The following is a 17,234-nucleotide window of genomic DNA, read 5'->3' as shown; positions in this document are numbered from 1 at the left end:
TAGCTTTCCTAACTTCTTAAGATTCTTTTTACATTCTTTATATTCCTCAAGCACCTCATTTACTCCATGCTGCCTATATTTATTGTAGATCTCTCTCTTTTTCTGGACCAAGTTTCCAATATCCCTTGAAAACCATGGTTTTCTCAAACTTTTAACCTTTCGTTTCAACCTAACAGGAACATAAAGATTCTGCACCCTCAAAATTTCACCTTTAAATGACCTCCATTTCTCTAATACATCCTTCCCATAAAACAAATTGTCCCAATCCACTCCTTCTAAATCCTTTCGCATCTCCTCAAAGTTAACCTTTCTCCAATCAAAACTCTCAACCCTGAGTCTGGACCTATCCTTCTCCATAATTATATTGAAACTAATGGCATTGTGATCACTGGACCCGAAGTGCTCCCCAATACATACGTCCGTCACCTGACCTATCTCATTCCCTAACAGGAGATCCAACACTGCCCCTTCTCTAGTTGGTACCTCTATGTATTGCTGCAAAAAACTATCCTGCACACATTTTACAAACTCCAAACCATCCATCCCTTTTATAGAATGGGCTTCTCAGTCTATGTGTGGAAAATTAAAATCTTCCACAATCACAACCTTGTGCTTACTACAAATATCTGCTATCTCCTTATAAATTTGCTCCTCCAATTCTCGCTCCCCATTAGGTGGTCTATAATACACTCCTATCAGTGTTACCTCACCTTTCCCAATCCTCAGTTCCATCCAAATAGCCTCCCTAGACAAGCCCTCTAATCAATCCTGCCAGAGCACCGCTGTAATATTTTCTCAGACAAGCAATGCAACTCCTCCCCCTCTTGACCCTCCGATTCTGTCACACCTGAAGCAGCAAAATCCAGGAATATTTAGTGGCCAATCACACCCCTCCTGCAACCATGTTTCACTAATAGCTACAACATCATATTTCCAGTATCAATCCATGCTCTCAGCTCCTCCACCTTTCTTACAATGCTCCTAGCATTAAAATAAATGCATTTAAGAAATTCCCCACCTCTTCCCCTCTGTTTATCCCTAGCGGTGCAAACAACTTTACTATCTTCTTTTTGATTTTTTATATATTTTTTGATATTTTATTTTATACGTACTTTCTGAGGTTTTTTCTCTATTAATAAGGCTTAGTATGGGTATTTATTATTTTATCATTTTGAAATTGCAAAAATTAATCTGTTTTTTTGGTATGAGGTTTAAGTTTTTTTCTCTCCATTTTGTCTAGGTGGGAATGCAGCTAACCTTGGTATAGATTGGAGTTAAATCAGCAGGTTTTTTTGGGAGGATGACGTCATTAATGCTAGCTGCCGGCAATCTATTGGTCGGCTTTCTGGCTTTGGGAGGAGGGCGGGGGGGAAGGACTTTTTTTCTGGAAGTTGTATTGGGTTCTTAGCCAAAGCTGGTGCTGGGTTACCTTATCTCAAGGTTCGATGTCTGGTTTTAATATACATTCTAGCATGGTCATTATCTTAACTTTTCTTTTAAATAGTATTAAAAATGGATTAAACTATTGATTTACTTAGTCTTAACGTGAAAGGGTTAAATCATCCTGTGAAACAGAATAAGATTTTTGCCTATATTAAAAAAACTTAAGGTCCCAATTTTTTTTTAACAAGAAGCCCATGTATGTAAATATGACAATCCACACCTTTTTAGCAGATGCAAAGGCTGCATTTTCATTCCTCTTTTCGAGCTAAATCTAAGGAGGTTGCAGTCTTTATAGATAATAGTGTTCTTTTTGTTCAACGTAGTGTCTGATATTAATGGGCATTTTGTTATAGTGTCAGGAAAATTAGATAATTAATTAATGGTTTTTGCTGATCTGTATGTCCCGAATATAGATGACCCAGGATTCTTTGATTTTGTTTCACTCTTGCCAGATTTGAGTCTTTATTCATTAGGTTTGGGAGGAGACTGTAATTGCTGGTTAGATCCAGTTTTAGATTGGTCATCTTCCAAACCAGCTACCCTTAACAAATCAGCTTTATTTATTCAATCTTTCCTCATGAAATGCGGTATTGTTGATATTTGGTGTTTTTGACATCCAGAAGATAGGGAGTATTTGTTTTTTTCCCCCATGTTCACCATACGTATTCCAGGATAATTAATTTTTTTATTGATAGTCAAATGATTCCATTAGTTTGATCCTGTGAATATAAAGAGATTGCTGTTTCAGATCATGCTCCAGTGCTTTTGTCTTTAAACCCTCCTGGTCTCCCTCAAACAAATAGATTTTGGCATTTTCATCTAACTTTTCTATCTGATAAGGATTTTTAAAAGTTTCTGGAGAAAGAAATTATTCTTTTTTTTGAAGAGAATATGCTCGAAGAGACTTCTAGTCTTATATGGGATGCTTTTAAGACCTATATTAGAGGACAACTTATTTCTCATACTGTAAGTGTTAAGAAAAAAGCTATTAAAGAGAAAATTGACTTAGCTAATCAGTTGAAACAATTAGACCAAAAATGTGCTTTGGCTCCAGATCCTGCTTTATTAAAAGATGTGTTGAAATTAAAACTAAATATCATCTTCTTTTAACATATCCGATTGAAAGTCAACTCCTAAAAGACAGAAGTCAATTCTATATTCATGGAGACAAAACAGGTAAATTATTGGCTAACTAATTAAAAACCTTTATAGCTAATTGGCAAATTAAAGAAATTTGTAAAGCTAATGGTGATAGGACAACTGATCATATAGAAATAAATGATACCTTTAGAGAATTTTATTCTGAACTCTATAGTTCTGACTCTCCTGAACATAATACTGTAATGAATAATTTTTTAGACCAGTTAAACATCCCTGTACTTCCTGTTGATAATCGAAAGCAGTTGGATCAACCTATTTCTTATGAGGAAATTGCTAAGGCTGTACGTTCATTGCACTCCAGGAAGACTCCGGGTCCTGATGGATTTTCTGGAGAATTTTATAAGGCTTTTTCCTCAATGCTTATACCTCATTTATGTTCTGTCTTTTCAGATTCCTTTAAGTTGGATAGGCTGACACAATCTTTTTATGAAGCTTCCATTTCGCTTATTCTTAAAAAAAAAAGGAACCCAACTGAATGCTCTTCATACAGACCAATTTCTTTACTTAAGGAATTTTAGTTGATACTAAAATTCAATCCAAAGTTTTGGCTCGTGGACTTGAAAATATTTTACCATCTATCACATATATGTCAAACTCAAGGCCCGCGGGCCAAATCCGGCCCGCGGTGGAATTATCTTTGGCCCGCGAGATAATATCTAATTACTATTAAAGCTGGCCCCAGTAATCGAAGCGCCTATGGCGTATGATATGGCTAATGCTGAGTTTATTCAGGTACCAGGTTTTCAGGGTTTTTAGTGTTTATTCGGCAGTCTTGCTCGGCAGTCTTCTTCATTAGAAACGGAATTTGTAAAGTGAAACACTTTGTAGTTATAGCAGAGACTGAGACACATGAGAGCAGGCTGAAAAAACGGAGGCAACGAAAGCTGCGTTCGCACGTGTCCGACTGATCCGGCCCGCATGAAGCTGCATTTTGCTCAATCCGGCCCGTGACCTAAAATGAGTTTGACACCCCTGATCTATCATATCTGATGATAAGACTGGATTTGTTAAAAATCACTATTCCCATTTTAATATTCGTCATTTACTGAATGTTATGTATTTTCCTTCTAAGGAGATATCGGAATGCGCGATATCTCTAGACACTGAGAATGTCTTTGATTGGGTTGAATGGAATTATTTATTTAAAGCCTTAGAAAAATTTAACTTTGGGACCGGTTTCATTCAATGGATTAAATTACTTGATTTATCTTCTTCTGCTCAGGTTCTTACTAATTTTCAGAATTCTAAACGTGGAACCAGACAAGGATGTCATTTGAGCCCTTTGCTCTTTGATCTGGCTTTAGAACCCTTAATATTGCTTTTCGAGAATCAAGTGATATCACTGGTATTTTAAGGAGAGGTACTACCCACAAAGTGTCACTCTATGCTGATGATCTATTGCTGTTTATTTCTAACGTTGAGACCTCGTTATGTCCTATGCTTTCTTTACTCTCCTGTTTTAGCCAGTTTTCAGTATATAAATTAAATTTACATGAGTGAACTTTTCCCCTTGAATAATCTGGTATCAATTAATACTAACCTTCCTTTTAAATTTGTAAGAAATCAATGTACCTAGTTGTGTGTAATAATTACTAAGAATTATAAACACCTACTTAAAGAAAATTTTCTTACTCTATTGGATTATGTGAAAAGGGCACTATCAAACTAGTCACCCCTCTCTCTTGTTGATTGGTCAAATTAACTGTATTAAAATGAATATTCTGCCTAAATTTATACAGGCAGTCTCCAGGTTACGAACCAGTTCCGTTCCTAAGTCCGTCCTTAAGTAGGATTTGTACGTAAGTCGGAACAAGTACATCCGGTATCATTTAGCGTCAGTTAGTCAAATGCTTGTCTTAGTATATAGTATATATTTTACCTTTCTATGCATATAAAACACTTAAGAAACGTATGTATTCCAATAATTAAACCACTGCGTTGCTTAGTAATAATTATAGCTTTCATCAGGGCAGGGCCTTTCACATGCTCCATTATTGTCACTTTATCCTTTAAAATTGTTCCGATTGTTGACCGACTGTAGCCTAACGCTTTTCCAATGACTGTTGGTGTTTCACCTTTTTCCCAACGCTTAATTATTTCCACTTTATTTTCAATCGCGATCACTTCCCATCAATGGAACAGAAACACTGCAGGTGGCGGGTCCCGACCTCCGCCGGCTCCCGAGGAACACTGGGCCCTAAGGACCACCGCACTGAATTCCCCGGGTCCTAAACCCCACTGCACTGAGACAGGTTAAATGGGACAAGTGGGGACTGTGCTGTGTTTGGATATTTGATCCTCCACAATATTCCACGTGGGAATTTAAACTGGAGGTGGCAGTGTTTTTTTTACGAGGTTGAGTTGCGAACTCGACATCAACCCAGCACGGATGGTACGGGAGTCACTGGATCGACATCAACCCGGCATGGGAGTGGTCTGTCACTGGATTGAACTTGGGAACCTCCGTTCTTGAGCCCAGCGCTGATCTCACTGTGCCACCAGCCGACTGCAATGGGGGGGGGGGGGGGGGGTGGTCAGAGTAAATCTTGCTAAGAAAAATTTAAGCCAAATACAAAGTTACACACTCAACACAGTGTCAACGGCAATGACTTAAAATGGCGGACGGTGTTCTCCTTCCTCGGATCATAAGTACAAGTTGTCTGTAAGTCAGACGTTCGTAACTTGGGAACTACCTGTATAGCTTTTTCAGGCCTTACCCGTTTTTATTCTTAAGTCCTTTTTCGATTCTCTTGGTTCAGTTCTAACTTTGTATATATGAAAAAACAAACATTCTCGATTAAATAAGATTCACTTTCAAAAAGTTAAAAAGAATGGAGGTTTAGCTTTACCAAATTTTAGGTTTTATTACTGGGCAGTCAATATATGAAATCTTACGTTTTGGTCATATTACATTAACTGCGAGGGCTGTTCCAATACAGGTCTCTTTAGAAGCTAACTCTTAAAAAAATTTCTATTCTTTCTCTTCTTGGATCCTCACTTCCTTTATCTTTAAATAAACTTACTGACAATTTGATACTTAAACATACTTTGAGGATCTGGTTACAATTTAGAAAATACTTTGGTTTATTGAGATTTTCTCTTTCTAGTCCCATTTTTTCTAATTTTTTTTTTAAACCTACTATGACCGGTGTAGTTTTTAAAGAATGGGATAGTTTGGGTATTACATGAGGAAATCTGCAGATGCTGGAAATTCAAGCAACACACACAAAATGCTGGTGGAACGCAGCAGGCCAGGCAGCATCTATAGGGAGAAGCGCTGTTGACGTTTCGGGCCGAAACCCTTCGTCAGGACTAACTGAAAGGAAAGATAGTAAGAGATTTGAAAGTAGGAGGGGGAGGGGAAAATGTGAAATGATAGGAGAAGACCGGATGGGGTGGGGTGAAGCTGAGAGCCAGACAGGTGATTGGCAAAAGTGATACAGAGCTAGTGAAGGGAAAGGATCATGGGACAGGAGGCCTAGGGAGAAAGAAAGGGGGAGGGGAGCACCAGAGGGAGATGGAGAACAGGCAGAGTGATGGGCAGAGAGAGAAAGAAAAAAAAGGGAGGGGAAAAAACCTAAATATATCAGGGATGGGGTTAGAAGGGGAGGAGGGGCATTAACAGAAGTTAGAGAAGTCAATGTTCATGCCATCAGGTTGGAGGCTATCCAGCCGGTATATAAAATGTTGTTCCTCCAACCTGAGTGTGGCTTCATCTTGACAGTAGAGGAGGCCATGGATAGACATATCAGAATGAGAATGGGACGTGGAATTAAAATGTGTGGCCTCTGGGAGATCCTGCTTTCTCTGGCGGACAGAGCGTAGATGTTCAGCGTAACGGTCTCCCAGTCTGCGTCGAGTCTCACCAATATATAAAAGGCCACACCGGGAGCACCGGACGCAGTATACCACACCAGCAGACTCACAGGTGAAGTGTCGCCTCACCTGGAAGGACTGTCTGGGGTCCTGAATGGTGGTGAGGGAGGAAGTGTAAGGGCAGGTGTAGCACTTGTTCCACTTGCAAGAATAAGTGCCAGGAGGGAGATCAGTGGGAAGGGATGGGGGGGATGAATGGACAAGGGAGTCGCGTTGTGAGCGATCCCTGCGGAAAGCAGAAAGGGTGGGGAGGGAAAGATGTGCTTGGTAGTGGGATCCCGTTGGAGGTGGCGGAAGTTACGGAGAATTATATGTTGGATGCAGTAGATAGACCGTCTCCAGAGATGGGGACAGAAAGATCAAGAAAGGGGAGGGAGGTGTCAGAAATAGACCAGGTAAATTTGAGGGCGGGGTGAAAGTTGGAGACAAAACAGTATAACTCAGTATAATCCAACGTATAATTCTCCGTAACTTACGACACCTCCAACGGGCTACTGGCTGGGTAGCCTCCAACCTGATGGCAATAACATTGACTTCTCTAACTTCCGTTAATGCCCCTCCTCCCCTTCTAACCCCATCCCTGATGTATTTGGTTTTTTTCCCCTCCCTTTTTTTTCTTTCTCTCTCTGCCCATCACCCTGTTCTCCATCTCCCTCTGGTGCTCCCCTTCCCCTTTCTTTCTCCCTAGGCCTCCTGTCCCATGATCCTTTCCCTTCTCCAGCTCTGTATCCCTTTTGCCAATCACCGTTCTGGCTCTCAGCTTCACCCCACCCCCTCCGGTCTTCTCCTACCATTTCGCATTTTCCCTTCCCCCTCCTACTTTCAAATCTCTTAGTATCTTTCCTTTCAGTTAGTCCTGACGAAGGGTCTCGGCCCGAAACGTTGACAGCGCTTCTCCCTATAGATGCTGCCTGGCCTGTTGCGTTCCACCAGCATTTTGTGTGTGTAGATTGGGTATTAAATGCTTCCAGGATCTGTTTGTTGGAGGAAGTCTCTTTTCGTTTGAGCAACTGTCAGCTAAATATACCTTACCAAAATCCCACTTTTTTCGATATCTACAAATTAGAGACTTTCTACGATCTCAATTACATACATTTCCTATGTGTCCTGATAAGAACTTATTAGATGTAATTTCTAATTTGAAACCTTTTCATAATGGCTCAATTTCCAATATTTATGGTATGTTGTTGGGAATAAGAGAGGCTCCTGTAGACAAAATTAAAAATGCCTGGGAACAAGATTTACAGATTTCAATTTCTGCGGAGACTTGGAATGAAATTTTTAAATTGATTAACACTTCATCACTATGTGCTTGCCACTCCCTCCTACAATTTAAAGTGGTCCACAGGGCCCACATGTCGAAAGACAAGCTATCTCATTTTTATCCGGATATATCTTCCTATTGTGATAGATAGTGGAGAGGCTTCACTAATCCATATGTTTTAGAAATGTCCGAGTCTTGAAAAATACTGGAAAGAAATATTCCAGACTTTTTCTGTACTTTTTAAAGTAAATTTTAAGCCTACCCCTTTGACTGCCTTGTTTGGTATTGTTGGAGAAAAAGGCATAACTTTGGAGACATCTTATTTGCATGAATTGGCTTTTATTTCTTTTATAGCAAGGAGGGCAGTGTTGCTTAAATGGAAGGATGTTGTTCCACCTACTCATGCTCAATGGTTACGTGATGTTATGTTGTGCTTAAATTTAGAGAAGATGCGTTCGATTTCTGTTCGAACCAAGACTTTCAAACATTGTGGGGACCATTCTTGAACTACTTTCAAAACCTTTGATTTGGTGTTAAAGTACAGATGTTGGCTAATAACATAAATCACTATGTGATAAGGATTTTTTTCCGTCTTTCTTTACCATACAGCTTCACTTTGGTAGTGGGTTTAGATTCTTTTTTTTATTACAATTCAAATTACAATTTAATTAATGTATGTGTTTGATCATGAGTATAGGGTAATGCGATTGCAAGTATGATTTAAATATAATGTATTTGGTGCTATTCTATCTTTTTATTGATTCATAATATATATCTTCGTGTACTCTGTAATCTTCTATGTGAAAATCAATTAAAAAAATTGAAAAAGAAAGAAAGAAAAACACTCAGAAATCTTGGCTAGAGTTTGCCAGAAGTAATGTGGAAGATTCTGAAGTCCGCTCGAAGGAGGTTCAATGGTTTGATGAAACCAAAATTGAGCTTTCTGGCCAGCAGTCTCAACACTGTTTGGCGTAAGCCAAACTGCATATCATCAAAAACGCACCATCGCTACTGTGAAACATGGTGGTGGCTGCATCATGCTGTGGGGATGCTTCACTGCAGCAGGCCCCGGAAGGCTTGTGAAGGTGGAGGGTAAAATGACTGCAGCAAAATACAGGGAAATCCTGAGGAAAACTTGATGCAGTCTGCAGGAGAACTGCGACTTGTGAAAAGATTTGTTTTCCAGCAAGACAGTGACCCCAAGCATAAAGCCAAAGCTACACACAGTTGGCTTAAAAACAAAGTTAATATCCTGGAGTGGCCAAGTGAGAGTCCAGACATAAATCCAATTGAGAATTTGTGGCTGGACTTGGAAAGGGTTGTTCACTCATGATCCCCATGCGATCTGACAGAGCTTGAGCAGTTTTTTAAAGAAGAATGGGGGAAAAATTGCAGTGACAAGATGTGGACAAGCTGAGAGACCTATCCACACAGACAAGGCTGTAATTGCCACCAAAGGTACATCTACTAAATACTGACTTGAAGGAGGTGAATATTTCTGTTATCTGTTATTTTGTGTTATATTAGTTATTAATTTAGATCACTTTGTAGAAATCTGTTTTCACTTTGACACGGAAGTCTTTTTCTGTTGATCAGTGTCAAAAAAAACCCCCAAATTAAATCCACTGCAATTCAATGTTGTAAAACAATAAAACATGAAAACTTCCAAGGGGGTGGAGGGATAAGCCCTGTTTGTTGCAATTTTCACATTTGGGTTATTCTATTGAAGTGTTAAAGCCTATAGAGAGATGGAGCAGTCAACTAGCACACAGTGTTGTTGAAGTAGCGACCAGTAGACCTGTTTGGTGATATTGATGGAGAAAAGCTGGTTAGGGCATCAGCAAAAATCTTTCTCATCATCTTCAGGCCATTGCACGGGGTCTTTTTTTAAGATGGATGTGGGGCATTACTTACCACCTAAAGGATTACAGCTCAGCTAATGTCACATGCCCTCGGCTGTGCTTTAATATTAGCCTGGATTATGGGCCCATTTTACCAGAGTGAGACTTTCACCTTTTGCTTCAGGATCACTGAACTGTTATTTGAGAGACAGCCCAAGGGTAAATAACAGTAATGAAAGAACAATGCCTATAAGTTCTGAACCAGTGTCCATATTATTTTGACCTTTAGTTCTAATTCATTTTCCTCCTTGAATCCACGGCAGAATGATAGGTTCTTGATTGTAAAGGCATTAAAGCTACGGGGGAAGGCAGGAGATTGGGGTTGAGAAGGATAATAAATCAGCCATGATGGAATAGTGCAGCAGACTCAATGGGCCAAATGGCCTAATTCTGTTCTTGTGTCTTGTGGCCCAGTTACACCCATAAGACCAGTTAACCTACTAACCCATGTGTCTTTGGAATGTGGGAGGAAACTAGAGTACACAGAGGAAACCCGTGCTGTCACGGGGGAATATATGAACCCCTTACAGACAACAGCGAAACTGAACCCAGGTCATTGACAGTTTAATAGCATTACACTAACAACTATGCTTTGCACATTCCAGATTTCCTACTTTGCCTTTGATTAACTAGATTCCAGGTGATAAAACTTCTCCCCCAGGTAATTCTGTTGACTTCCTTGATCTGTTGCTAATACCTACTTCATATTTATTATATCTACTAATCTTTGAACCTATTACACACCTCCTTAAGATGATAAGGCTAAAATTTCCTGCTTTGACTTTGCCCTCAATTAGAATTGTTAATAGCACAAGAATGGAACTGGACAATGTTTGGATAAACTGAAGAATGCCTGGACCTGGGTTATGGTGACATTTTTGTTGGTGCATTCCTTAATTCAGCTGTGCCTTTGATACAGTTTTGAATGGTAACTTGACCCTTCTGAATTGACTTAGCATGAATGAAGTGTTCATCTGACAGTTGACTGAAAGCATTGTAGGTTCAAAGTAAATTTATTGTCTAAGTACATATGTCACCATTTACAACCCTGAAATTCATTTTCTTGCAGGCATACACAATAAATCCATGATACTATAATAGCCATAATAGAATCAATGAAAGACTGCACCAACTTGGGCATTTAACCAGTGTGCAAAAGACAACAAACACTGCAAATACAAAATAAAGAAATAATAATATTAAATAAATAAGCAATAAATATTGAGAACATGAGATAGAGAGTCCTTGAAAGTGAGTCCATTGGTTGTTAGAACAGTTCACTGATGGGGTAAGCAAAGTTGAGTGAAGTTATCGCCTTTGGTTCAAGAGCCTGATGATTGAGGGGTAATAACTGTTCCTGAACCTGGCGTTGTGAGTCCCAAGGCTCCTGTACCACCTTCCTGATGACAGCCGTGAGAAGAGATTGTCCTACTGGGTGGTGAGGGTCCCTAATGATGGATGCTGTTTTCCTGAGACACTGCTTCATGGAGATGTGTTCGATGGTGGGATCTGCTTTCCCTATGATGGACTGGACTGCATTCACTACTTTTTGTAGGATTTTCCATTCAAGGATGTTGGTGTTTCCATTACCTGGCTGTGATGCAGCCAGTCAATATACACTCCACCACACATATATAGAAGCTTATCAAAGTTTAGGTGTCATGCTGAATCTTTGCAAACTCATAAGGAATAGAGGCGCTGCTGTGCTTTCTTTGGAAATACTCTTGCTTGCTGAGCCCAGGTCAAGTCCTTCAAAATAATAACACTGAGAAATTTGAAGTTGCTGACCCTCTCCACCTCTGATCCTCCAGTGAGGACTAACTCACTTTTGCCTTCCTCCTCCTTCTGAAGTCAATAATCAGCTCCTTGGTCTTGTTGACATTGAGTTGTTGTGGCACCACTCTGCCAGATTTTCAATCTCCCTCTTATGTGCTGATCCATCGCCATCTTTTATTTGGCTTATGACAGTGGACTTTTACACAAATTTGAATATCATATTGGAGTTGCGTTCAGCTTCACAGTCATAAGTGTAAGGTGAGTAGAGTGGGGGGGGTGGGGGTGGGAGGCTAAGCACAGCCTTGTGATGCATCTTTGCTGATGGAGATCACGGAGGAGATGTTGTTGCTAATTAGAACTGACTGGTGTCTGCAAATGAGGAAATCGAAGAACCAATTGCACAAGGAGGTATTGAGGCAAGATCTTGAAGCTTATTGATTAGTTTTGAGGGGAAGGTAGTATTGAATGTTGAGCTGTAGTTGATAAAGAGCATTCTGATGTGTGCATTTTGCTGTCCAGATTTTCCAAGGTTGACTGAAGAGCCAATGTGGACCTGTTGCTCCTGTAGGCAAATTGGAGCAGATCCAAGTGGAGGACAATGTTTTGTGTGGTCACTGAGCTGAGTATCTGTTCTGTGGGTAGCGTGGCTTATTCTAACTGTTGAAAGTCACTTTGTCATGATTGATTAGTTTAGAAACTGAAGCTGGTTTTCCATTTGTTTAGCTGCCTGCTGTCTAGTTACAAATATCCTGGGTGGAAGGGGCTTGCTCTCTCTTCCTTGGTTTAAGGTGAGCGGTGCACAATGCCATTGGGAAGGTCCAAAAATCAAGACCAAACTTTTCTCCATGTAGATTCTGTTTGAATCATTAGATAACTCTGTTTATTGTTCCATCTTTTATATTTTGTTAATTGAAATATTGATTCAAAATGTTGTCCATGATTATTTTTTTGAAAAAGTGAGGTGTTCAAAATCTGTACAATAGAAACCAACATGCAATGTTATTCCAATGGACATGTGATAATATGCTACGAGAAGAAAACAAGGCAGCATTTGATATGATGCTTTGTATGGCTGAGAAACTCCACCTCCCTTTTATTTCTCCCCCTGTATGCGGTGGACATACCAAGGCCAGCCCTGTCTTCCTGCCTTCTTGCTATGTATTTTACAACTCCCACACGTGTCTGACTATGTTCTTACTCCAACTGCTCCTACTTACTGACCTGATAACCTTGTTTGTAACTTATCCCTTTAGTCATTCAATTTTTTGGAGCAACCAGTTTATCCCACTTTTTCTGACATGCATGCAAGTACAGCAGCGGTAAAAAGCAGGGATGAGAACCAGTAAGAGGAAAGTACCTGAAAACACAGAATGGTGTAAGTGTAGTTACTACTGGCAGTTTTACAATTGCAATTAACAACACATTGTGGTTATTTTGACCAATAGATCTCTACGCCTCCACTCTCGCCACCATTCAGGACCCCAAACAGTCCTTCCAGGTGAGGCAGTCCTTCACATGTGAATCAGTAGGTGTTACTTATTGCATCCAGTATTCTAGTGTGACTTCCTCTACATTAGTGAGACCCAATATGGTTTGGGAGAATCACTTTGCCAAACACCTTTGCTCTGACTGCCATAACAGTTTGGATCTCCCAATGGCCAGCCATTTTAAATCTATTCCCCAGCTCAATTAATGAATATAAACTGACATTGGAGATTCTCGTGTTAAAGAGCGGGTTCTAAGCACTTCTACTGTCAGTGCTCGGCTACTTCAGTCACCTTTGCTTCTGGGGTGATGCTCTGATGAAGACTCCATTAAGCTGAAATTTGCGTTTACATTCCTAACATCTTTATGTCTGATTCATCACTATGAATCTTTACTATCTTATTTTAATTTTAGAAATAAAATGATTACCTTATTCTTTATAATATTGCCATTTCTTTAATAGCGTCTTTATCTTCTGCTCTCAGCATTGTTGCATTGGAACTTATATATTCTCTGCTGTCTGGCTTTCACATAACATTGACAGGCGCTGTTAACGGCAGCTGATGTTCACACAGAGGAAGTGCTCTGTAACGAGCTGTCTGAGGTGCTGTTGGGCTCTGGCTGGAGAATATAGGAGCTGTGTTTGCTGTAGTTCAGCCCCAAGTGGCAAAGTGATTCTCCCAAACCATGTTGGGTCTCACTAATGTAGAGGAAGTCACACTAGAATACTGGATGCAATAAGTAACACCTGCTGATTGACATGTGAAGGACTGCCTCACCTGGAAGGACTGTTTGGGGTCCTGTATGGTGGCAAGAGTGGAGGCGTAGAGATCTATTGGTCAAAATAACCACATAACAAGATGGCGGCGCAACACAGTTTGCAGCAGCCTCTCCGGAGTTGATATCTGTTATTTGTTAAGCAGGGTGCCGTGTACAATCCTAATCTGATGAAAAACGGAAGTGGGAGCACGGAGGAACATCTGGAAATCTCCAAGAAGGCCTTCTTCGTTGCTGCTGCTGTTGTGAGGTCCAGGTCTCTGCTGAGAAGAATAGGCCCCCAGTCCTCGGGGTCACATTGCCAGTGGCCATTGGCAGGGGCGTCGTAGTGCGCTCGGCAGAGGATGGTGCTCAAGAGAGGCTGTGCCGGAGGGGATGGTCGGAGGCTCGGAGGTTCGATGGACTCGGAGCCTGCTGCGGTCGGGGCGCTTTCACTGTGTGCTGCGTCTGTGAGGCTGGGTCTGACGGAGCTTTCACTGTGTGCTGCGTCTGTGAGGCTGGGTCTGACGGAGCTTTCACTGTGTGCTGCGTCTGTGGGCTGAGTCTGGCAGCGCCTTGGAAGTTCATAGCGGGGGTATTCCCTTCTGCCGCCGGCGTGGGATGACAAGTCTATCAGGACCCTGAGGACGTATGGAAACTGTGTGGTGGTTTCTTATAGTCTTTTAACATCTTTGGTCTATTTTTTTAATCAATTATGGTATTGTTTGCACTGTTGTAACTATGTGTTAACTGTAACTATATGTAACTGTGGTTTTGTGTAGGTCTTGTAGCTTTAGTTTTTGGTTTGTTGGGTATTAGAGTTGGCCTCCTGACTTGGTGTGTCTGGGTAGTCATGTTTTGTCTGATGGGTTTGTAGTTCCTTTCCGGGGAACGCATTAGTGCGATATTAATACGTAGCAGCCTCTCCGGACTCTGGATTTGGGGATTGCCAAACGTTATGTGGATTTTCTAGTGTAGTCTGTTTTGTCGAGTGCTTTTGTGATATCATTCTGGAGGAACGTTGTCTCATTTTTTTAACTGCATTGCATTTGTGGTTTCTAAATGACAATAAACTGAACTGAAGTGAAGGACAAAGGCAGCTCTCACAGGCAAGGGCCAATAAAATGCATTATAATATTTTTCCAGCTATTTATGGGAATTTTATTGCAGTTAGCACGATGGTAGCATAGTCACTCTTGTATTGACCAACCTGAGTAACTACGTATTTCTCTGCTGTATTGAAGGGATTAAATGGGAAAGGTAATTAATGCTGTGTCTGTTTCCTGCTGTGTATTACCAGCACAACACTTACAGTTCAGTGGATGTGAACCTACCTTCGCAGTGTAATACCCCAATTACATCAGGCCACTGTTTATTGATTACAGCTTGGTGTTCAAAACTGTAATTCCTTCAGTACTAATAACTAAGTTTCAAAACTAGGCCTCTGTACCTCCCTTTACATTTGAATCCTTGACTTCCTTATTGGGAGATGATCGTGGTCAGTGCAGATCAGTAATAACATCTCCTTGTTGACAACCACTCAGATACACCTCAAGGATACATACTTAGCCCACTGCTCTACTCCCTTTACATGACTGTGTAGCTAAGCATAGCACAACAGCATCTATAAATTTGCTGATGATACCATTGATGTTAGTAGAATCTCAGATGCTGATGAGCAGGCTTAAGAGTGAGACTGGTCAGCTGGCTGATTGGTATCAACACAACAAACTCACACTTAATGTCAGCAAGACCACAGACTGATTGTTGCCTTTAGAAAGGGGAAGCTGGGAGAGCACGCACCAATTCTCATTGAGGAGTCACTGATGAGAAAGGTGACCAGCTTCAAGTTCCTGGCATCAAAATTTCAGAGAATCTGTTCTGGTCCAACACATTGATGCAGTCACATAAAAGTCATGGTAATGGCCTTGCAGCATTACAAATTTGAGAAGATTCATTATGTCATGAAAGACATTTCAAAAGATGTGCAGTGGAGAACATTCTGACTGGTTGATTCACAGCCTATAACCTTCTGGTGAAAGATTATAGCTGAGATATTTATCCATGCAATAATCTCTTTCAATTCTGTGCATTTTTAGTGTACGCCACATTGATATTTCACTGTGGTAAAGTACTGTATTTGTAAAAGAGCCTGCTATATCTGAATAGTAACATGTCTTGTTGGCACTGAGATACGGTATTTTGTGTGGTCAACTGTATTCATGTTTAAACCTAGTATTTCCCTTTCTATCAAATCCAAGTTAAAATAGGTAACACTACAATTTTTAGGCCTCATTGAAAAACTGGATGACTGTCTGAATGAGAGTTAGAATATATTCCACAGGAACATTGTATCCCCTCCTTTTCTTTCTGTACACCCATGGATGTGTCACCACCCATAGCTCCAATCTGCTAATTAAACTTACAGATGATACTACAGTGATTGGTCTTATCTCAAATAATAATGAGGCAGCCTACAGAGAAGAAGTCATCACCTTGACACAGTAGTGTCAAGAAAACAATCTGTCCCTCAATATCGCAAAAACAGAGGAGCTGGTTGTGGATTACAGGAGGAATGGAGACAGGCATCAGTGGATCTGGGGTTGAGAGGGTGAACAGCTTCAAGTTCCTTCATATACACATCACTGAGGACCTCACTTGGTCTGTGTGGTGAAAAATGCACAACAGCACCTCAGACGGTTGAAGAAGTTCAGCATGAGTCTCCAAATTCTAAGGACTTTCTACAGAGGCACAATTGAAAGCATCCTGACTGGCTGCATCACTGCCTGGTATGGGAATTGTACTTCCCTCAATCGCAGGGCTCTGCAGAGAGTCAGAGAGATGCGGACAGCCCAGTACATTTGTAGATGTGAAATTCCCACTATTCAGTACAGTTACAGTGACAGTTACAATGATCCCTAAGGATCATTGGGGACTTGAGTCACCCCAACCACCAGCTGTTCCAGCTGCTACCATTCGGGAAAGGGTACTGCAGCATAAAAACGAGGACCAACAGGCTCCAGGACAGCTTCTTCCACCAGGCCATCAGACTGATTAATTCACTCTGACACAATTGTATTTCTAAGCTATTGACAGTTCTGTTGTATATCTTACTGTACATACTATTTATTACAAATTGCTATAATTTGCACATTCAGATGGAGATGTAATGTAAAGATTTTTACTCTTCATGTATATGAAGGATGTAAGAAATAAAGTCAATTCAATTCAATTTAGTTTTGTGAGTTTTATCATTGCAAGGTAGTTTGTCTTTGCTGGTTTCTCAATTAACTGGGAAGAGAGGTGCTCAAGGTTGGTTAAGAATTAGACAAATATTTGAGCCTTGGCTAATAAAGTATTACAGACTTGAGAGTACTTGGTAGATATGTTTTTGTAAGTGGAAATCTTGCCATGCATCTCATGTATTTTGAATCATGGGTAACTGATATGTATGTATGATAGCTTGTTAGAGTGACTGACTCCTGATTGGTTTGTTAAAGCAGCAAAATGAGAAAACACCTGTTTGCATTAACAGTCTGAATTCTGCTTTTGTAGATACTTGACAAATGGCA

General features: G+C 40.5%; 1 protein-coding gene across 7 annotated transcripts in view; it reads left to right on the top strand.

Annotated features, from left to right (window-relative positions):
• The window catches only part of recql5 (RecQ helicase-like 5), a 106,694-nt gene that overhangs the window by 48,386 nt on the left and 41,074 nt on the right, over nucleotides 1-17,234 (top strand). The gene's annotated exons all lie outside the window — the stretch shown is intronic.

Source organism: Hemitrygon akajei, chromosome 22 (genome assembly GCF_048418815.1).
Source record: "Hemitrygon akajei chromosome 22, sHemAka1.3, whole genome shotgun sequence".
Taxonomy (NCBI): Eukaryota; Metazoa; Chordata; class Chondrichthyes; order Myliobatiformes; family Dasyatidae; genus Hemitrygon; species Hemitrygon akajei.
The sequence above is the reverse complement of the archived record's forward strand: the minus strand, read 5'-3'. Positions and strand labels throughout refer to the sequence as shown.